Source organism: Dromiciops gliroides, chromosome X (assembly GCF_019393635.1).
Source record: "Dromiciops gliroides isolate mDroGli1 chromosome X, mDroGli1.pri, whole genome shotgun sequence".
NCBI lineage: Eukaryota > Metazoa > Chordata > Mammalia > Microbiotheria > Microbiotheriidae > Dromiciops > Dromiciops gliroides.
The window spans coordinates 3,463,329-3,489,804 of record NC_057867.1 but is presented as its reverse complement, the minus strand read 5'-3'; the positions used below and the strand labels follow the sequence as shown (position 1 = coordinate 3,489,804).

The window sequence follows — 26,476 nt, the reverse complement described above, 5'->3', positions numbered from 1 at the left end:
GTATTTTGACAATAGGATTGAAGAAAGTAAAGGGCATGCAGTACAAGCACCATGCTCTCCCTATTTTTATATCAGATCAAGAGAGAAAACTCACATGAGCTGGTCTCTTTCTCCTTCTTCCCGCAAGCAAGACTAGAGCGGTAAGAAGACTACAAGGAGAGAGACAGAGAGGAAGTTATAGTTCTCTCTCCATTGCAACAACCACAGTTGGTGGATGTGAGTAAGTGGAGAAGGAGCAATGGGAACGCTCCCTCTTTTGCCAGGGGGAGACCCAGAAGAGCAGAGCCATTAGAAATTAAGGAGGAACAAGAAGAATGTCCCTCGCTTTCCTTTATTACTGTTCTTATCCCCTCTCCAGGAGACCAATCTGGCAGAAGTTGCATGGTGATCAGAGGACGAGACAAAAGGTACGGGGAGACCTTCCTTACTTCTGGTCCAGGTCAACAAATTGGAAAAATTGTTGCGGAAGTAAAGAGGCTCTCACCCGTATCTCTCTTCTCCTTCTCTCCTGCACTGGTCTAGGAAAGAGATGAGCAATACATGAGCAAGAGAGAAGATTGTGTTTTGCTGAGTCAGGCCACTAGGAACACAGCTAAGGTAAGGCCGGTTCGGAAAAAAAAACAAAACAAAACTTTTTTCTCCATTTGTTCCGTTTCCTTTTTCATGTTTTGCCCTGTTTCTCCCCTTTACTCACTTCCCTCTCTGTTTCCCGTGTCTGCTCTGTCTTTCTCACCTTCTGCCACTCTCTGGGAAAAACACAGTAAATTCGTGATCAATGGAGCAGGAAGACAAATGTCTTTTTGTCTTTTCTAGAATCTAGCGTTTAGAATTAAGGGAAGTCAGTTCCTAGCTCTGAAGTCTCCTTCTTTCTCTCCTTCTTTCCTTGGTCCCAGGCAAGAAGACTTTAAGAAAGGCAGGTCTGAGGCAGAAAGAAAGGTAAGCAAGAGCTGGCTGCTTGGCCTGACAAACAAGACTAGCTCCCTTCAATGCCCTCTCCGTTCGACTGATTGCAAACATCAGGGAAAAGGAGAAAACTCAAAGGAGATCCTTTGTGTCTCCTTCTTTCCACAATCAAGTCTAGTGTTGTAAGAAGACTACAAGCAGGCTGGGGGAGAGGAGCTTATCTCTCTCCATTGCTACAGAGACTTGACTAGAAGGTGAGTATGGGAAAAGGGGGAAATGGGAAGGTAGATGCTTTCTCCTTGAGATCCAGGACAAGAGGAGCAAAGCAAGAAGAAGATGAGGTAGAAACAGAAGATTGTCCCTCTCTTCCTTTTCCTCCAGCTGGAATGCCCTCTCCAGGAGACCCATCTGTCAGACGTTTGATGGTCATCAGAAGATGATGCCAGAGGTACGGGGAGACTCTCTTCATTTCTTGCCCTTGTCAACAAAGTAGACAGATTCTGGAAGAAGTGAAGTGGTTCTCACCCATGTCTTGTTTTTCTTTCTCTCTTCCAATATTTTGGCAAGGACATGAACGATAGGTTAGCACGACAGACGATTCTCTTTTCCTGATTCAGGCCGCCAGGGCCACAGCAAGGACAGGGCAGGTAGGAAGAGTTAAATTCTTCTTCATTATTTCTTTCATTATTCTTTTGTCCTTTGTTCTTCCTCATTACTTCCCTTTCTCCCTCATTCCCTCCCTTCCTCTCTTTCTTCTTCTTCTTCTTCTTCTTCTTCTTCTTCTTCTTCTTCTTCTTCTTCTTCTTCTTCTTCTTCTTCTTCTTCTTCTTCTTCTTCTTCTCTCTCCCTCTATCTCTCCCTCTCTCTCTCCTTCTCCCTTTCTCTCTGTCTCTCTCTCTCTCAGTTTTTCCCATTATGTCATTCTTGGGGGGAATCTGTACCAAACTGATGATTAATATACAAGGAAGAGAGATGAATGTTTCTCATATAGAGTATTTTGACGATAGGATTGAAGAAAGTAAAGGGCATGCAGTACAAGCACCATGCTCTCCCTCTCTTTCATTGCCATGGCCAAGAGCACTAAACCAGGGGCATGTTCAAGACAGAAAGCGAGAGGCATGCAGGAGATGCCAGCTTGGCCTAACAAACAGGACAGGGCTCGTTGAAGGCCCTCTCTCTTTCCCTAATCCCACACATCAGGTCAAAAGAGAAAACTCACATGAGCTGGTCTCTTTCTCCTTCTTCCCGCAAGCAAGACTAGTGGAGCAAGAAGACTACAAGGAGGGAGACAGAGAGGAACTTACCGTTCTCTCTGCATTGCAACAACAACAGGAGGTGGATGTGAGTAAGTAGAGAAGAGACCCAGAAGAGCAGAGACATTAGAAATTAAGGAAGAATAAGAAGAATGTCCCTCACTTTCCTTTACTACTCTTCTTATCCCCTCTCCAGGAGACCAATCTGGCAGAAGTTACATGGTGATCAGAGGACGAGACAACAGGTACGGGGAGACCTTCCTTACTTCTGGTCCTGGTCAACAAATTGGAAAAATTGTTGAGGAAGTAAAGGGGGTCTCAGCCGTATCTCTCTTCTCCTTTTCTCCTGCACTGTTCTAGGAAAGAGATGAGCAATACATGAGCAAGAGAGAAGATTGTGTTTTGCTGAGTCAGGCCACTAGGAACACAGCAAAGGTAAGGCAGTTTCAAAGAAAAAACACCTTTTTTCTCTTTTTGTCCGTTTTCTTTTGCATTTTTTTGCCCTGCTCTACCCTTCCCTCACTGCCCTCTGTGTTTCCCCTGTCTGCTCTGTCTTTCTCACCTTCTGGCACTCTCTGGGAAAAACACAGGAAATTGATGAGCAGTGGTACAGTACAATGACTTTTGGTCATTGCCAGGGTCTAACGTTTAGAATTCAGGGAAATAAATTCCTAGCTCTGAAGTCCCCTTCTCTCTCTCCTTCTTTCCTTGGCCCCCAGGAAAGGAGACTTTAGGAAAGGCAGGCCTCAGGCAGGAGGAGAGGGAAGCAATTGATGCCTGCTTGGCATGACAAAGAAGACAGGCTTCCTTCAATGCCCTCTACATTTGACTGATTGCAAGCATCAGGGAAAAGGAGAAAACTCAAAGGAGATCCTCTCTGTCTCCTGTCCACAATCAACGCTAGTGTTGCAAGAAGACTACAAGCAGGCTGGGGGAGAGGAGCTTATCTCTCTCCATTGCTACAGAGACTTGACTAGAAGGTGAGTATGGGAAAAGGGGGAAGTGGGAAGGTAGATGCTTTCTCTTTGAGATCCAGGACAAGAGGAGCAAAGCAAGGAGAAGATGAGGTAAAAACAGAAGATTGTCCCTCCCTTCCTTTTCCTCCTGCTGGAATGCCCTCTCCAGGAGACCCATCTGTCAGATGTTTGATGGTCATCAGAAGATGACCCCAGAGGTACGTGGAGACTCTCTTCATTCCTTGCCCTTGTCAACAAAGTGGACAGATTCTGGAAGAAGTGAAGTGGTTCTCACCCATGTCTTGTTTCTCTTTCTCTCTTCCAATATTTTGGCAAAGACATGAACAATAGGTGAGAAGGACAGACGATTCTCTTTTCCTGATTCGGGCTGCAAGGGCCACAGCAAGGACAGGGCAGGTAGGAAGAGTTAAATTCTTCTTCATTATTTCTTTCACTATTCTTTTGTCCCCTTTTCTTTCTCATTCCCTCCCTTCCTCTCTGTTTCTCCTGCTCTCTCTCTCTCTCTCTCTCTCTCTCTCTCTCTCTCTCTCTCTCTCTCAATCTCTCACATTCTGCCACTCTGGGGGGGAATCTGCACTAAATTGATGATTAATATATAAAGAAGAGACATGACTCTTTCTCTTGTAGAGTATTTTGACAGTAAGATTGAAGAAAGTAAAGGGCATGCAGTACAAGCACCATGCTCTCCCTATATTTATATCAGATCAAGAGAAAAAACTCACATGAGCTGGTCTCTGTCTCCTTCTTCCCGCAAGCAAGACTAGAGCGGTAAGAAGACTACAAGGAGAGAGACAGAGAGGAAGTTATAGTTCTCTCTCCATTGCAACAACCACAGTTGGTGGATGTGAGTAAGTGGAGAAGGAGCCATGGGAACGCTCCCTCTTTTGCCGGGGGGAGACCCTGAAGAGCAGAGCCATTAGAAATTCAGGAGGAACAAGAAGAATGTCCCTCGCTTTCCTTTATTACTGTTCTTATCCCCTCTCCAGGAGACCAATCTGGCAGAAGTTGCATGGTGATCAGAGGACAAGACAGAAGGTACGGGGAGACCTTCTTTACTTCTGGTCCAGGTCAACAAATTGGAAAAATTGTTGCGGAAGTAAAGAGGCTCTCACCCGTATCTCTCTTCTCCTTCTCTCCTGCACTGGTCTAAGAAAGAGATGAGCAATACATGAACAAGAGAGAAGATTGTGTTTTGCGGAGTCAGGCCACTAGGAACACAGCTAAGGTAAGACAGGTTCGAAAAAAAAAAAAAAACTTTTTTTCTCCATTTGTTCCGTTTTCTTTTTCATGTTTTGCCCTGCTCTCCCCTCCCCTCAATGCCCTCTGTGTTTCCTGTGTCTGCTCTGTCTTTCTCACCTTCTGCCACCCTCTGGGTAAAACACAGTAAATTCGTGATCAGTGGAGGAGGAAGACAAATGTCTTTTTGTCTTTTCTAGGATCTAGCGTTTAGAATTAAGGGAAGTCAGTTCCTAGCTCTGAAGTCTCCTTCTCTCTCTCCTTCTTTCCTTGGTCCCAGGCAAGAAGACTTTAAGAAAGGCAGGTCTGAGGCAGAAAGAAAGGTAAGCAAGAGGTGGCTGCTTGGCCTGACAAACAAGACTGGCTCCCTTCAATGCCCTCTCCGTTCAACTGATTGCAAACATCAGGGAAAAGGAGAAAACTCAAAGGAGATCCTCTCTATGTCCTGTCCCCAGTCAGCACTAGTGTTGCAAGAAGACTACAAGCAGGCTGGGGGAAAGGAGCTTATCTCTCTCCATTGCTACAGACACTTGACTAGAAGGTGAGTATGGGAAAAGGGGGAAGTGGGAAGGTAGATGCTTTCTCTTTGAGATCCAGGACAAGAGGAGCAAAGCAAGGAGAAGATGAGGTAAAAACAGAACATTGTCCCTCTCTTCCTTTTCCTCCTGCTGGAATGCCCTCTCCAGGAGACCCATCTGTCAGATGTTTGATTGTCATCAGAAGATGACCCCAGAGGTACGGGGAGACCCCCTTCATTTCTTGCCCTTGTCAACAAAGTGGACAGATTCTGGAAGAAGTGAAGTGGTTCTCACCCATGTCTTGTTTCTCTTTCTCTCTTCCAATATTTTCGCAAAGATATGAGCAATAGGTGAGAAGGAGAGACGATTCTCTTTTCCTGATTCAGGCCGCCAGGGCCACAGCAAGGACAGGGCAGGTAGGAAGAGTTAAATTCTTCTTCATTATTTCTTTCTGTATTCTTTTGTCCCTTTTTCTTCCTCATTACTTCCCTTTCTCCCTCATTCCCTCCCTTCCTCTCTGTTTCTTCTGCTCACACACTCTCTCTCTCTCTCTCTCTTTCTCTCAGTCTTTCCCATTCTGTCACTCTTGGGGGGAATCTGCACAAAATTGATGATTAATATACAAGGAAGAAAGATGACTATTTCTCATGTAGAGTATTTTGACGATAGGATTGAAGAAAGTAAAGCTCATGCAGTACAAGCACCATGCTCTCCCTGTGTCATTGCCATGGGCAAGAGCACTAAACCAGGGGCATGTTCAAGAACGAAAGAGAGAGACATGCAGGAGATGCCAGCTTGGCTTAACAAAGAGGACAGGGCTCCTTGAAGGCCCTCTCTCAGGTCAAAAGGGAAAACTGGCATGAGCCGGTCTTCCTCCTTGTTTCCGCAAGCAAGACTAGAGCGGCAAGAAGACTATATGGACAGAGACAGAGAGGAAGTTAACGTTCTCCATTGCAACAACAACAAGAGGTGGATGTGAGTAAGTGGAGAATGAGCAATGGGAAGGTTCGCTCTTTTGCCAGGGGGAGACCCAGAAGAGCAGAGCCATTAGAAATTAAGGAAGAACAAGAAGAATGTCCCTCGCTTTCCTTTGCTACTCTTCTTATCCCCTCTCCAGGAGACCAATCTGGCAGAAGTTGCATGGTGATCAGAGGACAAGACAACAGGTACGGGGAGACCTTCCTTACTTCTGGTCCTGGTCAACAAATTGGAAAAATTGTTGCGGAAGTAAAGGGGGTCTCACCCGTATCTCTCTTCTGCTTCTCTCCTGCACTGTTCTAGGAAAGAGATGAGCAATACATGAGCAAGAGAGAAGATTGTGTTTTGCTGAGTCAGGCCACTAGGAACACAGCTAAGGCAAGGCAGGTTCCAAAAAAAAGAAAAAGGTTTTTCTCTATTCTGTTTTCTTTTTCATGTTTTGCCCTGCTCTCCCCTTCCCTCACTGCCCTCTGTGTTTCCTGTGTCTGCTCTGTCTTTCTCACCTTCTGCCACTCTCTGGGAAAAACACAGTAAATTCGTGAACAATGGAGCAGGAAGAGAAATGTCTTTTTCTCTTCTAGGATCTAGCGTTTAGAATTAAGGGAAGTCAATTCCTACCTCTGAAGTCTCCTTCTCTCTCTCCTTCATTCCTTGGTCCCAGGCAAGAAAAGTGTAAGAAAGGCAGGTCTGAGGCAGAAGGAAAGCTAAGGAAGAGGTGGCTGCTTGGCCTGACAAACAAGACTGGCTCCCTTCAAAGACTTCCGTGTTTGACTGATTCCAAACATCAGGGAAAAGGAGAAAACTCAAAGGAGATCCTCTCTATGTCCTGTCCCCAGTCAGCACTAGTGTTCCAAGAAGACTACAAGCAGGCTGGGGGAGAGAAGATTACCTCTCTCCATTGCTACAGAGACTTGACTAGAAGGTGAGTATGGGAAAAGGGGGAAGTGGGAAGGTAGATGCTTTCTCTTTGAGATCCAGGACAAGAGGAGCAAAGCAAGGAGAAGATGAGGTAAAAACAGAAGATTGTCCCTCCCTTCCTTTTCCTCCTGCTGGAATGCCCTCTCCAGGAGACCCATCTGTCAGACGTTTGATTGTCATCAGAAGATGACCCCAGAGGTACGGGGAGACCCTCTTCATTTCTTCCCCTTCTCAACAAAGTGGACAGGTTCTGGAAGAAGTGAAGTGGTTCTCACCCATGTCTTGTTTCTCTTACTCTCTCCCAATATTTTGTCAAAGACATGAAAAATAGGTAAGAAGGACAGACGATTCTCTTTTCCTGATTCGGGCCGCCAGGGCCACAGCAAGGACAGGGCAGGTAGGAAGAGTTAAATTCTTCTTCATTGTTTCTTTCTCTATTCTTTTGTCCCTTTTTCTTCCTCATTCCCTCCCTTCCTCTCTGTTTTTCCCTCTCTCTCTCTCTCTCTCTCTCTCTCTCAGTCTCGCACATTCTGCCTCTCTGGGGCGGATCTGCACTATATTGATGATTAATATACAAGGAAGAGACATGACTCTTTCTCTTGTAGAGTATTTTGACAACAGGATTGAAGAAAGTAAAGGGCACTCAGTACAAGCACCATGCTCTCCCTCTCTCTCATTGCCATGGGCAAGAGCACTAAACCAGGGGCATTTTCACATCAGGACAAAAGAGAAAACTCACATGAGCTGGTCTCTTTCTCCTGTTTCCCGCAAGCAAGACTAGAGCGGCAAGAAGGCTACATGGAGAGAGACAGAGAGGAACTTATCTTTCTCTCTCCGTTGCAACAACAGGAGGTGGATGTGAGTAAGTAGAGAAGGAACAGTGGGAAGGCTCCCTCTTTTGCAAGGGGGAGACCCAGAAGAGCAGAGCCATTAGAAATTAAGGAAGTACAAGAAGAATGTCCCTCGCTTTCCTTTGCTACTCTTCTTATCCCCTCTCCAGGAGACCAATCTGGCAGAAGTTGCATGGTGCTCAGAGGATGAGACAACAGGTACGGGGAGACCTTCCTTACTTCTGGTCCTGGTCAACAAATTGGAAAAATTGTTGAGGAAGTAAAGGGGGTCTCAGCCGTATCTCTCTTCTTCTTTTGTCCTGAACTGTTCTAGGAAAGAGATGAGCAATACATGAGCAAGAGAGAAGATTGTGTTTTGCTGAGTCAGGCCACTAGGAACACAGCTAAGGTAAGGCAGTTTCGAAGAAAAAATACCTTTTTTCTCTATTTGTCCGTTTTCTTTTGCATTTTTTTGCCCTGCTCTCCCCTTCCCTGAGTGCCCTCTGTGTTTCCCCTCTCTGCTCTTTCTCACATTCTGGCACTCTCTGGTAAAAACACAGCAAACTGAAGAGCAGTGGTGCAGTATATTGGCTTTTGGTCATTGCCAGGGTCTAGCGTTTAGAATTCAGGGAAGTAAATTCCTAGCTCTGAAGTCCCCTTCTCTCTCTCCTTCTCTCCTTGGCCCCAGGAAAAGAGACTTTAGGAAAGGCAGGTCTCAGGCAGGATGAGAGGGAAGCAAGTGATGCCTGCTTGGCATGACAAAGAGGACAGGCTCCCTTCCAGGCCCTCTCCATTTGACTGATTCCAAACATCAGGGAAAAGGAGAAAACTCAAAGGAGATCCTCTCTGTCTCCTGTCCACAATCAACACTAGTGTTGCAAGAAGACTACAAGCAGGCTGGGGGAGAGGAGCTTATCTCTCTCCATTGCTACAGAGACTTGACTAGAAGGTGCGTATGGGAAAAGGGAGAAGTGGGAAGGTAGATGCTTTCTCTTTGAGATCCAGGACAAGAGGAGCAAAGCAAGGAGAAGATGAGGTAGAAACAGAAGATTGTCCCTCCCTTCCTTTTCCTCCTGCTGGAATACCCTCTCCAGGAGACCCATCTGTCAGGTGTTTGATGGTCATCAGAAGATGACCCCAGAGGTACGGGGAGACCTTCTTCATTTCTTGCCCTTGTCAACAAAGTGGACAGATTCTGGAAGAAGTGAAGTGGTTCTCACCCATGTCTTGTTTCTCTTTCTCTCTTCCAGTATTTTGGCAAAGACATGAACAGTAGCTGAGCAGGAGAGACGATTCTCTTTTCCTGATTCAGGCTGCCAGGGCCACAGCAAGGACAGGGCAGGTAGGAAGAGTTAGATTCTTCTTCATTATTTCTTTCTCTATTCTTCTTCCCTTTTTCTTCCTCATTCCCTCCCTTCCTCTCTGTTTTTCCTGCTCTCTCTCTCTCTCTCAGTCTCTCTCATTCTGCCGCTCTCGGGCGGATCTGCACTAAGTTGATGATTAATATACAGAGAAGAGACATGACTCTTTCTCTTGTAGAGTATTTTGACAATAGGATTGAAGAAAGTAAAGGGCACTCAGTACAAGCACCATGCTCTCCCGCTCTCTCATTGCCATGGGCAAGAGCACTAAATCAGGGGCATGTTCAAGACAGAAAGTGAGAAGCATGCAGGAGATGCCAGCTTGGCCTAACAAACAGGACAGGGCTCTTTGAAGGCCCTCTCTCTTTCCCTAATCCCACACATCATGTTAAAAGAGAAAACTCACATGAGCTGGTCTCTTTCTCCTTCCCGCAAGCAAGACTAGAGCGGCAAGAAGCCTACATGGAGAGAGACAGAGAGGAACTTATCTTTCTCTCTCCATTGCAACAGGAGGTGGAAGTGAGTAAGTGGAGAAGGAGCAGTGGGAAAGCTCCCTCTTTTGCCAGGGGGAGACCCAGAAGAGCAGAGCCTTTAGAAATTAAGGAGGAACAAGAAGAATGTCCCTCACTTTCCTTTGCTATTCTTCTTATCCCCTCTCCAGGAGACCAATCTGGCAGAAGTTGCATGGTGATCAGAGGACAAGACAACAGGTACGGGGAGACCTTCCTTACTTCTGGTCCTGGTCAACAAATTGGAAAAATTGTTGAGGAAGTAAAGGGGGTCTCAGCCGTATCTCTCTTCTTCTTTTGTCCTGAACTGTTCTAGGAAAGAGATGAGCAATACATGAGCAAGAGAGAAGATTGTGTTTTGCTGAGTCAAGACACTAGGAACACATCTAAGGTAAGGCAGTTTTGAAGAAAAAACACCTTTTTCTCTATTTGTCCGTTTTCTTTTGTATTTTTTTGCCCTGCTCTCCCCTTCCCTGAGTGCCCTCTGTGTTTCCCCTCTCTGCTCTGTCTTTCTCATCTTTTGCCACTCTCTGGGAAAAACACAGCAAACTGAAGAGCAGTGGTGCAGTATATTGGCTTTTGGTCATTGCCAGCGTCTAGCGTTTAGAATTCAGGGAAGTAAATTCCTAGCTCTGAAGTCCCCTTCTCTCTCTCCTTCTCTCCTTGGCCCCAGGAAAAGAGACTTTAGGAAAGGCAGGTCTCAGGCAGGAAGAGAGGGAAGCAAGTGATGCCTGCTTGGCCTGACAAAGAGGACAGGCTCCCTTCCAAGCCCTCTCCATTTGACTGATTCCAAACATCAGGGAAAAGGAGAAAACTCAAAGGAGATCCTCTCTGTCTCCTGTCCACAATCAACACTAGTGTTGCAAGAAGACTACAAGCAGGCTGGGCGAGAGGAGATTACCTCTCTCCATTGCTACAGAGGCTTGACTAGAAGGTGAGTATGGGAAAAGGGGGAAGTGGGAAGGTAGATGCTTTCTCTTTGAGATCCAGGACAAGAGGAGCAAAGCAAGGAGAAGATGAGGTAAAAACAGAAGATTGTCCCTCTCTTCCTTTTCCTCCTGCTGGAATTCCCTCTCCAGGAGACCCATCTGTCAGACGTTTGATGGTCATCAGAAGATGACCCCAGAGGTACGGGGAGACCCTCTTCATTTATTGCCCTTGTCAACAAAGTGGACAGAATCTGGAAGAAGTGAAGTGGTTCTTACCCATGTCTTGTTTCTCTTTCTCTCTTCCAGTATTTTGGCAAAGACATGAACAGTAGCTGAGCAGGAGAGACGATTCTCTTTTCCTGATTCAGGCCGCCAGGGCCACAGCAAGGACAGGGCAGGTAGGAAGAGTTAAATTCTTCTTCATTATTTCTTTCCGTATTCTTTTGTCCCTTTTTTTCCTCATTACTTCCCTTTCTCCCGCATTCCCTCCCTTCCTCTCCTTCTCCTTCTCCTTCTCCTTCTCCTTCTCCTTCTCCTTCTCCTTCTCCTTCTCCTTCTCCTTCTCCTTCTCCTTCTCCTCCTTCTCCTTCTCCTTCTCCTTCTTCTTCTTCTTCTCTCTCTCTCTCCCTCTCCCTCTCCCTCTCCCTTTCTCTCTGTCTCTCTCTCTCTCAGTTTTTCCCATTCTGTCACTCTTGGGGGGAATCTGCACCAAACTGATGATTAATATACAAGGAACAGAGATGACTGTTTCTCATGTAAAGTATTTTGACGATAGGATTAAAGAAAGTACAGGGCATGCAGTACAAGCACCATGCTCTCCCTCTCTTTCATTGCCATGGCCAAGAGCACTAAAACAGGGGCATGTTCAAGAAAGAAAGAGAGTGACATGCATGAGATGCCAGCTTGGCCTAACAAACAGGATAGGGCTCCTTGAAGGCCCTCTCTCTTTCCCTAATCCCACACATCAGGTCAAAAGAGAAAACTCACATGAGCTGGTCTCTTTCTCCTTCTTCCCGCAAGCAAGACTAGAGCTGCAAGAATACTACATGGAGGGAGACAGAGGGGAACTTATCTTTCTCTCTCCATTGCAACAACAACAGGAGGTGGAAGTGAGTAAGTGGAGAAGGAGCAATGGGAAGGCTCCCTCTTTTGCCAGGGGAAGACCCAGAAGAGCAGAGCCATTAGAAATTAAGGAAGAACAAGAAGAATGTCCCTTGCTTTCATTTATTACTGTTCTTTTTTTTTTTTTTGAGGCAATTGGGGTTAAGTGACTTGCCCAGGTCACACAACTAGTAAGTGTCAAGTGTCTGAGGCCAGATTTGAACTCAGGTCCTCCTGAAACCAGGGCCAGTGTTTTATCCACTGTGCCACCTAGCTGCCCCCCTTTATTACTGTTCTTATCCCCTCTCCAGGAGACCAATCTGGCAGAAGTTGCATGGTGATCAGAGGACGAGACAAAAGGTACGGGGAGACCTTCCTTACTTCTGGTCCAGGTCAACAAATTGGAAAAATTGTTGCGGAAGTAAAGAGGCTCTCACCCGTATCTCTCTTCTCCTTCTCTCCTGCACTGTTCTAGGAAAGAGATGAGCAATACATGAGCAAGAGAGAAGATTGTGTTTTGCTGAGTCAGGCCACTAGGAACACAGCTAAGGTAAGGCAGGTTCGAAAAAAAAAACCAAACTTTTTTCTCTATTTGTTCCGTTTTCTTTTTCATGTTTTGCCCTGCTCTCCCCTCCCCTCAATGCCCTCTGTGTTTCCTGTGTCTGCTCTGTCTTTCTCACCTTCTGCCCCTCTCTGGTAAAAACACAGGTAATTCGTGATCAGTGGAGCAGGAAGAGATATGACTTTTTGTCTTTTCTAGGATCTAGAGTTTAGAATTAAGCGAAGTCAATTCCTAGCTCTGAAGTCTCCTTCTCTCTCTCCTTCTTTCCTTGGTCCCAGGCAAGAAGACTTTAAGAAAGGCAGGTCTGAGGCAGAAAGAAAGGTAAGCAAGAGGTGGCTGCTTGGCCTGACAAACAAGACAGGCTCCCTTCAATGCCCTCTCCGTTCGACTGATTGCAAACATCAGGGAAAAGGAGAAAACTCAAAGGAGATCCTCTCTGTCTCCTGTCCCCAGTCAGCACTAGTGTTGCAAGAAGGCTACAAGCAGGGTGAGGGAGAGGAGCTTATCTCTCTCCATTGCTACAGAGACTTGACTAGAAGGTGAATATGGGAAAAGGGGGAAGTGGGAAGGTAGATGCTTTCTCTTTGAGATCCAGGACAAGAGGAGCAAAGCAAGGAGAAGATGAGGTAAAAACAGAAGATTGTCCCTCTCTTCCTTTTCCTCCTGCTGGAATGCCCTCTCCAGGAGACCCATCTGTCAGACGTTTGATGGTCATCAGAAGATGACCCCAGAGGTACGGGGAGACTCTCTTCATTTCTTGCCCTTGTCAACAAAGTGGACAGATTCTGGAATAAGTGAAGTGGTTCTCACCCATGTCTTGTTTCTCTTTCTCTCTTCCAATATTTTGGCAAGGACATGAACGATAGGTTAGCAGGACAGACGATTCTCTTTTCCTGATTCAGGCTGCCAGGGCCACAGCAAGGACAGGGCAGGTAGGAAGAGTTAAATTCTCCTTCATTATTTCCTTCTGTATTCTTTTGTCCCTTGTTCTTCCTCATTACTTCCCTTTATCGCTCATTCATTCCGTTCCTCTATGTTTCTTCTCTTCTCTCTCTCTCTCTTTCTCTCAGTCTTTCCCATTATGTCAATCTTGGGGGGAATCTGCACCAAATTGATGATTAACATACAAGGAAGAGGGGGCAGCTAGATGGCGCAGTGGTTAAAGCGCTGGCCCTGGATTCAGGAGTACCTGAGTTCAAATCTGGCCTCAGACACTTAACACTTACTAGCTGTGTGACCCTGGGCAAGTCACTTAACCCCCATTGCCCTGCAAAAAAAAAAAACCAAAAAAACATACAAGGAAGAGAGATGACTGTTTTTCATGTAGAGTATTTTGATGATTGGATTGAAGAAAGTAAAGGGCATGCAGTACAAGCACCATGCTCTCCCTCTCTTTCCTTGCCATGGCCAAGAGCACTAAACCAGGGGCATGTTCTTTTTTTTTGTTTTTGTTTTTGTTTTTAGTGAGGCAATTGGGGTTAAGTGACTTGCCCAGGGTCACACAGCTAGTAAGCGTTAAGTGTCCAAGGCCGGATTTGAACTCAGGTACTCCTGACTCCAGGGCCGGTGCTTTATCCACTGTGCCACCTAGCTGCCCCCAGGGGCATGTTCAAGACAGAAAGCGAGAGGCATGCAGGAGATGCCAGCTTGGCCTAACAAACAGGACAGGGCTCCTTGAAGGCCCTCTCTCTTTCCCTAATCCCACACATCAGGTCAAAAGAGAAAACTCACATGAGCTGGTCTCTTTCTCCTTCTTCCCACCAGCAAGACTAGAGTGGCAAGAAGACTACAAGGAGAGAGACAGAGAGGAACTTATTGTTCTCTCTCCATTGCAACAACCACAAAAGGTGGATGTGAGTAAGTGGAGAAGGAACAATGGGAAGGTTCTCTCTTTTGCCAGGGGGTACCCCAGGAGAGCAGAGCCATTAGAAATTAAGGAAGAACAAGAAGAATGTCCCTCGCTTTCCTTTGCTACTCTTATTATCCCCTCTCCAGGAGACCAATCTGGCAGAAGTTGCATGGTGATCAGAGGACAAGACAACAGGTACGGGGAGACCTTCCTTACTTCTGGTCCTGGTCAACAAATTGGAAAAATTGTTGAGAAAGTAAAGGGGGTCTCAGCCGTATCTCTCTTCTCCTTCTCTCCTGAACTGTTCTAGGAGAGAGGTGAGCAATACATGAGCAAGAGAGAAGATTGTGTTTTGCTGAGTAAGGCCAGTCGGAACACAGCAAAGGTAAGGCAATTTCGAAGAAAAAACACCTTTTTTCTCTATTTGTCCGTTTTATTTTGCATTTTTTTGCCCTGCTCTCCCCTTCCTCACTGCCCTCTGTGTTTCCCCTGTCTGCTCTGTCTTTCTCACATTCTGGCATTCTTTGCTAAAAACACAGCAAATTGATGACCAGTGGTGCAGTACAATGACTTTTGGTCATTGCCATGGTCTAGCCTTTAGAATTCAGGGAAGTAAATTCCTGGCTCTGGTCTCTTTCTCTCTCTCTCCTTCTTTCCTTAAACCCAGGAAAGAAGACTTTAGTAGGAAAGGCACGTCTCAGGCAGGAAGAGAGGGAAGCAAGTGATGCCTGCTTGGCATGACAAAGAAGACAGGCTCCCTTCAATGCCCTCTCCGTTTGACTGATTCCAAACATCAGGGAAAAGGAGAAAACTCAAAGGAGATCCTCTCTGTCTCCTGTCCACAATCAACGCTAGTGTTGCAAGAAGACTACAAGCAGGCTGGGGGAGAGGAGCTTATCTCTCTCCATTGCTACAGAGACTTGACTAGAATGTGAGTATGGGAAAAGGGGGAAGTGGGAAGGTAGATGCTTTCTCTTTGAGATCCAGGACAAGAGGAGCAAAGCAAGGAGAAGATGAGGTAAAAACAGAAGATTGTCCCTCTCTTCCTTTTCCTCCTGCTGGAATGCCCTCTCCAGGAGACCCATCTGTCAGGTGTTTGATTGTCATCAGAAGATGACCCCAGAGGTACGGGGAGACCTTCTTCATTTCTTGCCCTTGTCAACAAAGTGGACAGATTCTGGAAGAAGTGAAGTGGTTCTTACCCATGTCTTGTTTCTCTTTCTCTCTTCCAGTATTTTGGCAAAGACATGAACAGTAGCTGAGCAGGAGAGACGATTCTCTTTTCCTGATTGGGGCTGCCAGGGCCACAGCAAGGACAGGGCAGGTAGGAAGAGTTAAATTCTTCTTCATTTTTTCTTTATCTATTCTTTTGTTCCTTTTTCTTCCTCATTCCCTCCCTTCCTCTCTGTTTCTCCTGCTCTCTCTCTCTCTCTCTCTCTCTCTCTCTCTCTATCTCTCACATTCTGCCCCTCTGGAGGGAATCGTCACTAAATTGATGATTTTTTTTTTTGCAGGGCAATGAGGGTTAAGTGACTTGTCCAGGGTCACACAGCTAGTAAGTGTCAAGTGTCTGAGGCTGGATTTGAACTCAGGTCCTCCTGAATCCAAGGCCAGTGCTTTATCCACTAAATTGATGATTAATATACAAAGAAGAGACATGACACTTTCTCTTGTAGAGTTTTTTGACAATAGGATTGAAGAAAGTAAAGGGCATGCAGTACAAGCACCATGCTCTCCCTCTGTCTCATTGCCCTGGGCAAGAGCACTAAAGCAGAGGCATGTTCAAGACAGAAAGCGAGAGGCATGCAGGAGATGCCAGCTTGGCCTAACAAACAGGACAGGGCTCGTTGAAGGCCCTCTCTCTTTCCCTAATCCCACACATCAGGTCAAAAGAGAAAACTCACATGAGCTGGTCTCTTTCTCCTTCTTTCTGCAAGCAAGACTAGAGTGGCAAGAAGCCTACAAGGAGGGAGACAGAGAGGAACTTATCGTTCTCTCTGCATTGCAACAGCAACAGGAGGTGGATGTCAGTAAGTGGAGAAGGAGCAATGAGAAGGTTCTCTCTTTTGCCAGGGGGAGACCCAGAATTGCAGAGCCATTAGAAATTAAGGAAGAACAAGAAGAATGTCCCTCGCTTTCCTTTGCTACTGTTCTTATCCCCTCTCCAGAAGACCACCGTGGCAGAAGTTGCATGGTGATCAGAGGACGAGACAACAGGTACGGGGAGACCTTCCTTACTTCTGGTCCAGGTCAACAAATTGGAAAAATTGTTGCAGAAGTAAAGAGGCTCTCAGCTGTATCTCTCTTCTCCTTCTCTCCTGCACTGTTCTAGGAAAGAGATGAGCAATACATGAGCAAGAGAGAAGATTGTGTTTTGCTAAGTCTGGCCCCTAGGAACACAGGTAAGGTAAGGGAGGTTCGGAAAAAAAACACCTTTTTTCTCTATTTTTTCTGTTTTATTTTGCTTTTTTTTTCCCTTGCTTTCCCCTTCCCTCACTACCTTCTTTGTTCCCCTTGTCTGCTCTGTCTTTTTCACCTTCTGCCACTCTCTGGTAAAAACCCAGTAAATTCGGGCCAGCTAGGTTCTGCAGTGGATAGAGCACTGGCCCTGGAGTCAGGAATACCTGAGTTCAAATTTGGCCTCAGACATAGGTGTGTTACCCTGGGCAAGTCACTTAACCCCAACTGCCTCACCAAAAAACAAACAAACAAACAAACAAAAAAGTACAGTCAATTAGTGATCAATGGAGCAGCAAGAGAAATGGCTTTTTGTCATTTTCAGGGTCTAGCATTTAGAATTACGGGAAGTAAATTCCTAGCACTGAAGCCCCCCTCTCTCTTTGGCCCCAGGCAAGAAGACTTTAGGAAAGGCAGGTCTGAGGCAGGAAGAAAGAGAAGCAAGAGGTGGCTGCTTGGCCTGACAAACAGGACAGACTCCCTTCAAAGCCCTCCCTGTTTGATTGATTCCAAACATCAGGGAAATGGAGAAAACGCAAAAGAGATCCCCTCTGTCTCCTTCTTTCCACAATCAAGTCTAGTGTTGCAAGAAGACTACAAGCAGGCTGGGGGAGAGGAGCTTACCTCTCTCCATTGCTAGAGACTTGACTTGAAGGTGAGTATGGGAAAAATGAGAAGTGGGAAGGTACTTTCACTTCGAGATCCAGGACAAGAGGAGCAAAGCAAGAAGAAGATGAGGTAAAAATAGAGGATTGTCCCTCCCTTCCTTTTCCTCCTGCTGGAATGCCCTCTCCAGGAGACCCATCTGTCAGATGTTTGATTGTCATCAGACGATGTTCCCAGAGGTACGGGGATGCCCTCTTCATTTCTTCACTTGTCCCTGGGTAATCATATATCTGTCTGTATATCTATTACCATCTAAGTGTTTTGTGAACTTTTAATCTTTACAGTAAGCGGTGGTCTCCTCAGCACAGGCATCAAGACAAGTTGACTTAAGTGGCCCACTGAAGTATTTTTAGAGAGGCTGCCTGAGAGACTTAGATCTCTTTGGGACAGACTTGTGTCATCCCAGTCTTGTAGATCAAGTATGGTCCAAATTCTCTTACAGAATAGTTAAGGTAGAAGAGCCCTCAAGTTCTGCCAGGAAAAATGCATGGTATGCTGAAGCGAGCTTTTGAGAAATTCTGTTTAACAGTGCTTCATATCAGAAACCACATCCATTATGAGAGTACATTGTATGTTCTTGTTTATCCTTGTTTGTCTCTGTGTTCATTTGTGTGAAGTTTTTTTAAGAAGTAAGGGAGCTAGGCGCTGTTAGGTGGCACAGTGGATAGAGTGCCAGCCCTAGTTTCAGGAGGTCCTGAGTTCAAATTCTGCCTCAGACACTTAACACTTACTTGCTGTGTGACCCTGGGCAAGTCACTTAACCCCAGTCGCCTCAAAAAAAAAAAAATAAGGGAGGTATAAAAGGCAGTTTGAAACTCCCAGGAGTTAGTTTAGAAGCTGTAGTAGCTTTATACTGATGAGACCTAAACTAAGGAGCTGGAAGGTAGCAGGGGTTGATGAGGGAAAGCTAAGAGAGTTTTTGTTACTCCAAAGTTAGATGAATTCAGGTTTAATTAGATTCCAGTGCTTAAGTTTCTTGATTATGTTTAAATTAAATCTAGAGAACTGTCTTCCCGCCCCCCCCCAAGTATGTCTGGCATCAGGGCAATGTGTTTAAAACTACACAAGTGAAGGGTTTTTTTTGTCTTATTAGACACTTTTACCAGGGCTTTTATTTAATATCCTTAAATGTAATCACTTTAGGACTTCTGGTATTTGTTTTAAATTCATTAACATTATGAAATCTGGTTTTTATAAGTAATATTGGTGAAGGGTTTGAGAGAGACACAGCTCTCTTGATCTGCAAATTATTAAGTATTAACTCTCTTCTGATTCTAAAAGGTAAAGAGCAGCAGGAGAAACAGGTGGGTGTGTATGATTTTTAGTTTGGAGAACTGTTAAGTAGGCTGTCAAGCCCTTTTATAATCTGTTAAGAGTTTGGGAGTAGCCAGAACTCCATTCTTGTGTTTCAACAGGAGTATAAGCCATTGCATGTTTCCTAAAAGTTTTTGTAACAATTAAACCCATCTTAATGGATTTTAAAGGATTTGTCCAAAAAAAACCAAAACAAAAAGGATTTGTTCCACAAATTTCTTCCTATATAGGAACAATTTCTCTCTCCTTTTGAGAATGAAAAATATGAAGCTCTGTTATTTCCTAGAGAGCACCTGAATTTTGTGGTAGGCAGATTAATGAAGAGAATCCCCTGGGCTGAAATTAACTCCATAGCTTGGAAACATAGGGCTTTAGTAAGACATTGGCTTAACAGTAGTATGTTTAGGTGGCACAGTGGATAAAGCACTGGCCCTGCATTCAGGAGGACCTGAGTTCAAGTCTGGCCTTAGACTTAGACTGGGCAAGTCACTTAACCTTCATTGCCCCACCCCCCCCAAAAAAGAAAGAATATTTCATTGAGCTGTGTATAATTTAAACAAAGGTTTGTTCCCAAATGATTTTGCCCACCTTGATTTTTTTTGGTGGTTTTTGCATAGTGTGTACAGGGGGCATCAAAAGCCCCCTGGAGCATAATCTTATCAAAGGGATATGTTGTTAATAACATGTATTTAAAATTCTAAAATTTAAAAAAATTATCTCTCCTATATCTATTTTCCAGGTCAGCTGTTTTTCCAAGAAGATATTCCACATTGTCTTCAATTTTCTCATTCTTTTGATTTTGTGTTATTGTTTCCTGATTTCTCAAAGTTCTCTATTTCTCATAAAGCTTCCATTTGCTCAATTCTGATTTTTAAGGAATTATTTTCTTCAGTGAGTTTTTGTACCTCCTTTTCCATGTGGCCAATTCTACCTTTTAAGGAGTTTTCTTCAGTGAATTTTTTTTGCCTATTTTTCCATTTGGCCAATTCTGCTTTTCAAGGCATTCTTCTCATTTGATTTTTTTACTTATTTTACCATTTGCTCTAGTCTGTTCTTAAGGTGTTATTTTCTTCTGTATTTTTTGTATCTCCTTTACTAAGCTGTTGACCCTTTTTTCATGATTTTCTTGCATCACTCTCATTTCTCTTCCCAATTTTTCCTCTACTTCTCTTACTTGATTTTCAAAATCCTTTTTGAGATCTTCCATTGCCTAAGACCCATTCATATTTTTCTTGGAGATTTTGTAGATTTGACTTTATCTTCTTCTGAAGGTATTTTTTGATTTTCCTTGTCACCATAGTAACTTTCTGTGGTCAGAATTTTTTTCTGTTTACTCATTTCGCCAGACTATTTCTCGATTTTTAGCTCTTTATTACAGTAGGGACTCTGCTTCCAGGGTGGAAGGTACACTGTCACAGTCTTCAGGGGTTTTGTGCAGCTGTTTTCAGAGATATTTCTAGGGACCTGTAAGCTTTCAGTTCTTCCAAGGTGGTATGATCTAAGGAGAGGTGTGTTCACTACTCTTCTGGCCTATGCTCTGGTCTATGAACAACCATGAGCACTCTTTTCTGCCCTGGAACTTTGACAAGGGTGCCTGCTTCACTGCTGCCACAAGCTTAAGCGTGCTAGTGGTGCTCTTCCTTGCCCTGGGAATGCCACCCAAAACTGCAACACAAATCCCAATATAGGCAAAACAAGAGAACCCTGCCTCAGTGCTACCAAAGACACCCCTATAATCTCCCTCTGACAAGCTGTTCAACCCTCTTACTGTCTATGGGCTGAGACCTTGGGTTGGGCCTGACCAAGATGGAGAGATTCAATGGAATCTCTCAAGGAGAGTTTGCCTTTGTGTGGAAGAAAAAGAAAAGGGACTTGATCACCGGGTCCTCTAAGATATCAATTATTAATCATTATTTCTCACACTAAAAATGTAAATTCCTTTGTCTAAAGTGTTCCAGATTTTATTTTATAGTAATAGAGTAACATAAGGATTTGGTTAATTTTCATCATTTGACCTGGTTATTGGCAAAATAATTTAAAATTATGTTAAGAGCAATTTTGTAGGAAATTTTTACCAAAGACCATTTCTACAAGTAACCTGAGTTTAAGAAGACAGCTGGAAATTGCACTGAAACCACACCCAGACCAGAGAACCACATCATATGGTGTCCTAAGAATCAGACAGCTGTATAAGATGAAGCCTTCTGAGCCTTAAATGGACAATTTTTTTTAACTGTTTACTTTTTCCCTTTGCATCTTTTATCTGTAAGTTCTACTTACTAAAGGGGACTGCCCCCTTGGGTTTTATCAATGCACCAATCCATTTCTCCTCTTTTTCCCCCTCACCTTGTTACCCATAATAAGCCTCATAGTTGAGAATCTTTAATGAAGTGGTTTATAATAACAATTAGTGATTGAGGAGACTTCATCTCTCTCTTAGAATCAAATGGGGGAATGTGAGAAATATTTCTCTTTTATTCAATACCTAATTATTGTATTAGGACCTAGGTTGTTCCCCTTTTCTACTTCCTTATCCAGAAACCAACCAGTGTGGGAATTTTCTCTTAGAGATTTACCTAGGCCAAAATCTAATCAGACAGTAAAAGAAATTCTAAATTTGAGCTAATGGATGAATTTCTGTTCATTGTGTTTGCTTAGACAGGTCCTGGGAAAATGTTTATTCTCCCTATTATCAAAATAGGTGATATGGAAATTGATGTGTCTTTTATCAAGGTTTGAGTGACCTAAGTCATGTACCCCAAGATAGCCTACCTCTAATTTGATTAACCAATCAGAATAAGAATCCCTCAGGAATATTTCCTCTTCAAAGGACATAAAACTTTGACTCTACCACAATCAGCAGTCTTTGGTTGATGAGAAATAACCAAATGACCATCCTTTATTAATAACCTGCCAGCTTATTAATCAAATTGTTAAATTACCCAGAAATTATCTCCCATATTTTTAATCATCAAAAGGCCCTCATTATTTCTAACCCTTGTTGCCAGATTGGAAAAATTTATGAGGAGGTAAAGAGTCTGTCACCCATACCTCTCCTTCCTTCTCCTTCTCCTCCTCCTCCAAAGAATACCAAAGTGAGCAAGGAAGAAGATCCTCTTTTCCTGGGACAGGCCAATAGGACCATAGCAAGGAGATGATGGGCTGGAAGAGGAATCTTCTCTTTTTTTTTCTTCCTTCCTTCCTCCCTTACTTTCTTTAGTTCTGACTTTCTTTATACTTCTCTCTCTCTCTCCCTCTTCATCTTTGTCTTCCTCTTGCCTACCCCCAGCAAACCCAGCTACCAGAAGCCTGATTATGAAGAATGTACCACAAGAAAGGTATGGGGAGATCCTTTTTATTTGGGGCCTATTCTACAGATTGGAGGAAATTGAGAGTTGAGACAGGGTCTCTCACATCTCTCTCTTCCTTTATTCCTCTCTTCTATATAACTACAGCAGAGAGATGACCAGTGTGTAAGCAAAAGAGAAGATTCTTTCTCTTTTCCAGGGTCTGACCAATAGGAATAAAGAAAGGAACTTCTCACCAGTCATTTAACCACTTGCTGGGACCAGGTTGAACTATGGACAGAATATGATATTCAAAGATTGTTTTTTAAAATAATAATTCAAGTGGGTTAAAAAAAAAAGAAATAAAGCAAGGAAATGACAGAGTCAAAGACAAATATTCTCTCTCCCTCTCTGTCTCTGTCTGTGTCTGTCTCTTTCTCTCTTTCTCTCAGACAAGGCCACCATTTTTAGGGGGAGGGGAGCAAGGAGAAGACTTTTTCAGGTCCAACCAATAAGAGTACAGTGAGGAGAAGATGTCTTGGTAGAGGAAGATTCTCTCTTCTGTTTCCTCTTTCCCCTTCTCTGTCACACCCAGTTAGTAGAAGCCTGACTGTGAAGAGAATACCAGTACACAGGTATGAGGAAACCCTTTTTATTTGGGGATCTTCTCACTAGATGGGAAGAAAATTATGAAATGGGACAAAGTGTCTCACACATTTCTCTCTTTTTTCCTTTATCCTTCTCTCCTGCAAAACTACAACGAGGGGCAGCTAGGTGACGCAGTGGATAGAGCACCGGCCCTGGAGTCAGGAGTACCTGAGTTCAAATCCGACTTCAGACACTTAACACTTACTAGCTGTGTGACCCTGGGCAAGTCACTTAACCCCAATTGCCTCACTAAAAAAAAAACTACAACGAATCGATGACCAACGTGTAAAGAAGAGAAAACATTCCTCTTATCTTGTTCAGGCCAATAGGACCACAACAAGGAGTGGAAGAGAAAGATTTTCTTTCTCTCTCTCTCTCCCTCTCTCTCTCTCCCTCTCTCCCTCTCTTTCTCTCTCCCTCTTCCCCCCTTCCTTTCCTCCCTTTCTTTCTTTAGTTCTGACCCTCTCTCCTTCTTCATCTTCCTCTTGCCCATCCCCAGCAGACCCAGCTAGCAGAAGCCTGACTGTGAAGAATGTGCCACAAGAAAGGTATGGGAAAGCCCCTTTTTTTGGAGCCTATTCAATAGACTGGAGGAAATTAAGAGTTGGGACAGGTCTCTCACACATCTCTCTCTCTTCCTTTATCTCTCTCTCCCACATGCTACAGCAAAGAATTGACCAATATGTGAACAAAAGAGAAGAGTCTTTCTCTTTTCCAGGGGCTGGCCAATAGGAATAAAGCAAGGGAATGACAGACTAGAAGACATAGATTGTCTTTCTCTCCCCCTCCCTCCCCCCTCCCCTCTCTCTCCAACTTTCCCACCCCCAGAAAGCCCAGCTAGCATATGCCTGACTGTGTAGAGATTACCAGAAGGCAGATTTGAGGAGACCATCTTTATTTCTGGGCCTTGTCACCAGATTGGAGGAAATTGTGACAAGAGAAAGATTTTACGACCCATATCTCTCTCTCTCTACTGCAAAACTACCACAGAGGGATGACCAATCTGTGAGCAAGGGAGAAGACTCTTTCTCTTTTCTAGGGACAGACCAACATTAAAAATTCTCTCCTTCTCCCTTTATCTTTCCCTTCATATTCCTCTTACTCTTCTTCCTGCCCTCTAGGCCTAGCCAGAAGAAACCTGACAATGAAGAGAATGCCAGGTATAGGGAGACTGTTATGATTAAAAAATCCTGAGAAACATAGTTTCTGAGTAATTTAATCATTTTATTAATAAGGCCAGCATGTTTATTAATGAAAAGCTGGTCATTTGACTATTTCTCTTAAACCAAAGACCCCTAATGGCAGTGGGCTCACAGTTTATATGAAGGGTGGCAACCAACTCTAGTCAACAACAGAATGAATATTAAAATGGAAGGTGGGCTCTGTTAAAAGAAGGGTCTTTGGGGTCCTTGACTTAGATCCCCCAAATCTTGGCTTAAGGACACTTATCAATTTCCATATCACCTACCTGACCTAGAGAATCAGTGCTTCTCAGACCTGTCTAAGCAAACACAATGACCAGGAAAGTGCCCATTAATCTTAAATTAGAATTTCTTTTACTGTCTTTTACTGTCTTAGATTTTGGCCTGGGTAAATCTCTAAGAGAAATTTCCCACACTGGTTGACTTCTATATGAGGAAGTTCTCAGTAAATTTTGCAGTTCTCAGGAGAATATTCAGTTTTTCTGAGCCAAATATATGTGTCTATACAATTAATTTTGATATTTATATACATACATATCCAAATAAATTAGACTTATCACAGTAACAAAGCTTACCAAGCCTTTAAAATTTTACTCAGTATCTTGGGGGAAGCTAGATGGCGCAGTGGATAGAGCACTAGCCCTGGAGTCAGGAGAACCTGAGTTCAAATCCTGCCTCAGACACTTAACACTTACTAGCTGTGTGACCCTGGGCAAGTCACTTAACCCCAATTGCCTCACTAAAAAAAAAAAAACCAAAAAACAAAATTTTACTCAGTATCTTTTTCTTCCTTTTTTCTTCTTCTAGAGTATAAATTCAAGCTGGTATGAAATATATCACTAGAAATTAGGAAAATAATTACATTCTGGAATCCCACATAGTAATATGTGATGGTTTCACTTAAACCCCTAGAAAAACAACACTGGCCAATTGTTGTAAACTTCTAGATTCTTCTCTCTCTCTCTCTCTCTCTCTCTCTCTCTCTCTCTCTCTCTCTCACAGTCACCCTCACTTACACTTACACATCCTTAAATGAAATTCACTCTCCATCATAAGCAAGCTTGAAAATTACACTCCCGTTTTGTGCAAGGATTATTTGTATCCCATTTATTCAGTAGGAATTCCACAACACAGAAAACTCTTGCACAGAGTTGATAAGAATGTATGTCTAGATGGTTCCAAAAATCCTTGTAAGTTTACAAAAGGAGATTTTACAAGGTCTTTTCTTTATACAATTACCAATTTCCCCTTTTTAAAAATACCTATGATGGGGCAGCTAGATGGCGCAGTGGTTAAAGCACCGGCCCCGGATTCAGGAGGACCTGAGTTCAAATCTGCCCTCAGACACTTGACACTTACTAGCTGTGTGACGCTGGGCAAGTCACTTAACCCCCATTGCCTGCAAAAAAAAAAAAGAAAAGAAAAGAAAAAAGAAAAATAAATTAAAAATACCTATGTAAATACTTGATAAGTTTTTAACAATAACGTTTTCATAAGTGATAGCCAAATAATTTTAGGTGAACCTTCCTCTTAAATTTAGGCAAGACTTGGAGGTTTAAGTTCTTAATTACAGTACTTCAGTGATATTCTGAATATCACAACACACTGTTGATAAGATGATAAGTTTTCAAACTATTTTAAACCTTTTAACAGTACAGTCTTAAACAACATCCAGATTATAAGAGAAGTTGCTTTTCTAACAGCATCTGATGCAATTGTTTGCTAAATTTCTATAGTATAAGAAAATTTAGAAACATAACAATACCATAGATAATATCCATGTATTTGAAACTTGAAACAAACCTCATTAAAAACCATTACCACCTGAAGTGGCCTCAATTCAGTTGAATACATTTCCAAATTACTTTACACAGAAAATCATTCATCTCATCACTATTGACAGAGCATACTGATCACATCTAAAACTCCATATAAAGTTCTGAAGTATTAAGTAATTACATCTAATTAAAGAAATGATAAAAACAATGATTACAATACTAGCTCAATATTATGGAATCACTATTTCCAGTTTTTAAAAGCAGGAGCACATAATGGATTTGAACTGTCACACTTAGAAGCACCGATTATCCAATTTCCCTTAACTTTGTAGAGTGGCCTGTACAGGCTTCCAAATCAAGTTGCAAAATTTCTCTTTAATCTTTCAACCACATGCCAGACTACACCTCATTCCACTGGTTTCCAATATTTTCCTTATCTGTCATTCTCTCATGTGCCTCTCCAGCTTTGGTGGTAGTCACAAAGGGAGAGGAGTGAGCTTCTTGTTTTTTTCAATTTTTAATACTATTTAAAATTTTTCCCAATTACACATAAATACAATGTTCAACATTTTTTTTTTTGGTGAGGCAATTGGGGTTAAGTGACTTGCCCAGGGTCACACAGCTAGTAAGTGCTAAGTGTCTGAGGCCGGATTTGAACTCAGGTACTCCTGACCCCAGGGCCGGTGCTCTATCCGCTGTGCCACCTAGCTACCCCCAACATTCATTTTTAAAAGATTTTGAGCTCCAAATTTTTCTCCCTCCCTTCCCTCTTCCCCAAGACAGCAAGCAATCCTATATAGGCTATAGATGTGCAACAATGCAAAACATATTTCCTCAGTCATGTTGTGAAAGAAAAAGCATAATGAAAGGAAAAAAATGGGGAAAAAAAGGAAAAATAGTATGCTTCAAAATGCATTCAGACTCCATCAGTTTTTCCTCTGGTTGTGGATAGCATTTTTCATCATGAGTCTTTTGGAATTATTTAGTATCAGTGTATTGCTGAGAAGAGCTAAGTCAGTCATAGCTGATCATCACACGGTGTTACTGTTACTGGTTACAATGTTCTCCTGGATCTGCTCACTTCACTCAGCACCAGTTCATTTAAGTATTTCCAGGTTTTTAAAAAATCTGCCTGCTCATCATTTCTTATAGCACAACAGTATTCCATTATGTTTATATGCCACAACTTGTTCAGCCATT

At 43.4% G+C, this 26,476-nt stretch overlaps 1 protein-coding gene across 5 annotated transcripts in view; it reads left to right on the top strand.

The window, feature by feature from the left end:
- Positions 1 to 26,476, top strand: part of CXCR3 (C-X-C motif chemokine receptor 3) — a 71,473-nt gene that overhangs the window by 6,193 nt on the left and 38,804 nt on the right. For 4 of the 5 annotated variants that reach the window (XM_043973851.1, XM_043973855.1, XM_043973856.1 and 1 more), the window contains 27 exons: positions 6,527 to 6,787; positions 6,933 to 6,981; positions 7,102 to 7,645; positions 7,784 to 7,832; positions 7,948 to 8,022; positions 8,302 to 8,562; positions 8,708 to 8,756; positions 8,864 to 8,955; positions 9,636 to 9,684; positions 9,800 to 9,874; positions 10,157 to 10,417; positions 10,563 to 10,611; positions 10,719 to 10,810; positions 11,433 to 11,525; positions 11,825 to 11,873; positions 11,989 to 12,063; positions 12,354 to 12,396; positions 12,529 to 12,808; positions 12,928 to 13,007; positions 13,976 to 14,119; positions 14,235 to 14,309; positions 14,592 to 15,049; positions 15,157 to 15,248; positions 15,439 to 15,479; positions 15,998 to 16,141; positions 16,257 to 16,326; positions 16,775 to 17,036. The gene's annotated coding sequence lies outside the window, so the exon portion shown is untranslated. Of the gene's footprint in view, positions 1 to 6,526; positions 6,788 to 6,932; positions 6,982 to 7,101; positions 7,646 to 7,783; positions 7,833 to 7,947; positions 8,023 to 8,301; positions 8,563 to 8,707; positions 8,757 to 8,863; positions 8,956 to 9,635; positions 9,685 to 9,799; positions 9,875 to 10,156; positions 10,418 to 10,562; positions 10,612 to 10,718; positions 10,811 to 11,432; positions 11,526 to 11,824; positions 11,874 to 11,988; positions 12,064 to 12,353; positions 12,397 to 12,528; positions 12,809 to 12,927; positions 13,008 to 13,975; positions 14,120 to 14,234; positions 14,310 to 14,591; positions 15,050 to 15,156; positions 15,249 to 15,438; positions 15,480 to 15,997; positions 16,142 to 16,256; positions 16,327 to 16,774; positions 17,037 to 26,476 lie in introns of those variants that run through there. The other variant, XR_006353843.1, reaches the window with a different exon arrangement.